The 3,642-nt window shown below is 40.9% G+C and overlaps 1 long non-coding RNA gene across 1 annotated transcript; it reads right to left on the reverse strand.

Moving 5' to 3' along the window:
- Positions 1-1,644: 1,644 nt before the first annotated feature.
- On the reverse strand, positions 1,645-3,065 carry LOC121659462. Its single transcript, XR_006014343.1, has 2 exons — positions 3,026-3,065; positions 1,645-1,840 (listed from the first exon to the last, which is right to left on the reverse strand). It is a non-coding gene; the product is annotated as an uncharacterized LOC121659462 (long non-coding RNA).
- Between the last annotated feature and the right edge of the window lie 577 nt (positions 3,066-3,642).

The raw sequence follows: 3,642 nt of genomic DNA on the forward strand, positions 1-3,642 counted from the left end.
ATTGAGCTTGTAGATATCAAGTCCAAAGTGAGTTATATTTAAGTTCTCTTAAACTGACAAATGTGATCAGATATGAAAAAGTGGTGATTTTACACTTTAAAGTATAAAAATGTAGCTTATTCACATTTTGATTGCTGTTTGAATTATTTCATCTCTTTTTTCCCTGAGTTCACTTAAGCCTAGGATTTGAGCTGATAAATCAATGCTAGCGTGCACTCCCCCACTAATGCTTTTAATGGGCACTCTCTTTGGAAGTTAAACATTCTAGTAAATCGCTCAAACAGTCTTGAAAGGCTAAACACAGCTTTGAAATCTTTCTCATGTTGCATAAGGTTGTCTTAAGCTTTCAACATAATTGTAAAAGTACAAAGCCTTGAAACTAAAATTGTGTTGTAATAACCAACTTCATTGCTATAGTCACAGTGGTTGTTATGATGATCCAAATTCTCACCATTGTGTTAATGTAGATTTTCAATTCCTGCATGCATTATTTTTGAAGCCTTGTAGGCCATTTCCTTTTCAAAGTTTCAGAAATATTCTTAGTTACATAACAGATGAACAAACAGCACAATGTTTGCAGATTCTTTCTGTCTACTCACTGTGAGTAGCAATATCTTCCTCTCATTATCAAATGCTTCTTTTTTAATGTTCAGCTAAATCAAGTGAGCATGAAATAAATATTTAATGCATAGAGACTACCTGAGAAAAATCTTTGTTTCAATCTTACTCCTGTTCATAGCTGCAAGGAGAGATCTTATTTAACTGTACAATGTGAATGTAATAGGACATTTATTTTTAGGAGCTCTCCAATTGTTTTCCTATCACACTGCTCAGTCTATTCAATTACCTATCTTTTCTGAAAATGCCAGTTGTCCCAAACGCTTTGATGTCCATTGACAGCAACTGCTAGTAAAGCAATTCACCCAGTGATCATGAAGACAGTCCACACAGCCACTAGCAAGAGCACTGAGCACTGCTTCACTGCCCTGTAACACATTTGCCAGCCTAATATTCAGTTCTCAAATATCTCACACATTTCAATGCCTCCTTCCTCCTCTTGTCCCTGAAAAATAAATCTCCAACCAGTTTGCTATGTTAGAAAGCCAGCATTACTTTATTAACAGTGCTGGAAGCATGGGGATTGCTCATAAGGCAATGCATACTCAGCAACCTCACAGAACAGGTTATATTCTTGAAACTAATACATATTTATCACATTTGTATTACATATTCATTACATAGGCTGAATACATGCATTTATGCTAATTATTTATGGACTTATTTGGATATGGTTCTGGGTCTTCTAATGAATCTCTTCTCCTTGAGAGTGTCTCAAATATGTGGTCAGGTCATAATGGACTTCCTTTATCATTCTTTGCCCTGACACACAATCCTTGTTCTCAAAACTAAGACATCTACTAGTACATGTTTATCACTGATGTAGGTAAATAAGGAAGCAATTCCTGGCTCAAGAATATTCATCACAGATATAGGGATCAAACACTATAGCACTAAAGTTAAAAGAATTTTCCAACATCTTCCCCCACTGCTGCATAGACTCCTTTAAAAAAAAGGGACTTACAATCTGATTATTAAAATTATTAGAGAAATGCTTCTGCCCAAATTAATATGCGAATGAGACCATTTGCAAATGGCAATAGTATGGCTTTTATTTAACAGTAAATGCAAGGAGAGAGAGAGAGAGAAAGAAAAAAAGAAAAAGGGGAGTGGGGGAGAGAAAGAGAGTGACAGAGAAACAGAAGAAAAGAAAATATCCCCACTCCGTGGATCCCCATGGCGTCCTGTTGATCCTGTTCTGGTCTTCTTGGCGGTGAGAGTCCTGCAAAACACAGAGTCCAATGGATTAATATATGTTCAGGCCAGGTGGGAGTGCCCAGGTACCTCCCCCTGCAGAAGGGCAAGTTTGACACACTCTCTTGCAACAGACTCTGGATCTGTTGCATCACTTTGCATCACGTGCAGTCATCTGGTGGAAGGCGTGAGGAATCAGTCTCAGGGTGGTTTTGGGGGTCTTTGATGGTTTGTGATGCCTCTTCAGCTGCCTCCCACGTGAATGTCCCATGGATGTGGCCTTCCTGGGTTGGGGGGGTTTACACCTGAGCCAGTTTGTGTAAGGGAGGATGGGTGTTCACTGCCTCTGACCAGAGGTTATGCCACACATCCAAAACTCTCCTCCTCCCCCTTGGTTGGGGGACAGTCTGTGGAAACCTGGCCTCAGCAGATGAGCCTGTGGGCTGTGGCCTTCCCCACCCTGAACCCAGCCAGAGCTGCTGGGTTTGGCTTTCCTTGTGGATATATTCCTCTCCCTCAGCCCTGTTTACTTCTCCCTAGACCTGAGATAATTGGCCTCTAGTGTCAGCTTAATCTTATCTCAAGATCCTTTAGGTGGATTAACTCACAGTCCAAAGTTCCAGTCAGGAGGCATATTCAGGAAAGGGTGGGCTTAAGTGGTCACAGCTTCTTTATACAGTTTTGCCATAATGGGCAAAAAGTCCATCATAACCATGTTTAAGCCATTAAGCATAACATTTCAGTCTCTCACACTTGTTTGGTAATGCTCTCCTGACAAGCATCAAACTCCTGACATCTGTTACTGAATCCTTTTTAGCATTGTGGTGCTCCAAAAGGACACCTGCTGTCATGGATCAGACAGAAATCTGGGAGGCAGGAGTTTCTCACACCTAATTTTGTCATTTATTTATATTTCCCTTATGTTCATCTGTGAGTATGTCAATTTACCACAAATTAAAGAGCTGTGGCCTTGAAAACATGTTAATATTGTAAAAGGGATCTGCTCTTAAAAGCAAATCAGAAAGAGCTAAAGGCATCTCCTTCAGTGAGACTACCACTCACCAGGTCACAGGGGCACTACTTGAATTACTGTACTAGTTTGAAAACAAACCAGTGGGAGGCACCAAGTCAGAATAACAATTTAATGGAAATTAAAGAAAAGGGAAAAAAAGTAAAAGAAAACACTGTCAAACTGACAGAGTCAAGGTACAACCTGACACCCTGTTAGGCAGGGTGGTGGTAGCAGTCTGGTAGAATGGTGGCTGCAGTCCTCTGAAGCAGTGATCCTGTGGTAAAAGAGAGTCTGCTCTTCCTCAGAAAGTCCAATGGTGGCTGTGTAGCTCCTGTCCTCTGGAAATCCAGTGGGAAGGGTTGTCTCTGGTGGTCAGAGTCCCAGATTATATCCACGATGGGATGCTTGGTTCCTCCCTCTGGGTGGAGCATCTCACAATGGGGTAATGAGTCATGAGGCCAAGTGTTGATTAGGCTCATTAACAGAAGATAGTCCAGAGGGAGTTATCTCTGAGTCATGCGGCAGGGCATTGATGGGCCATTAACAGCAAGATAGTCTGGGGGGAGGAGGCAAGGAAACACTGCCCCACCTGATTTCAACAGCTCATGAGGATGGTAATAGAATACACTGCAACCCAGGACAATTACTCAAACTGCTCTAAAAGTTGTAAGTACCACCTACAGTACATTGCTATTAGCCTAAAACCACACTGTAATAAATGGTGAAACAAATACTGTTTCTTAATTTATGAGGATTAGGGGAGCATTTTGTTTTCACTCACGAGAATAATATCATATTAACTCAGAAGATTATAGCTA

Source organism: Corvus kubaryi, unplaced genomic scaffold, assembly GCF_017639235.1.
Source record: "Corvus kubaryi isolate FWS band 111438036 unplaced genomic scaffold, C.kubaryi_AGA036_p1.0 137, whole genome shotgun sequence".
NCBI lineage: Eukaryota > Metazoa > Chordata > Aves > Passeriformes > Corvidae > Corvus > Corvus kubaryi.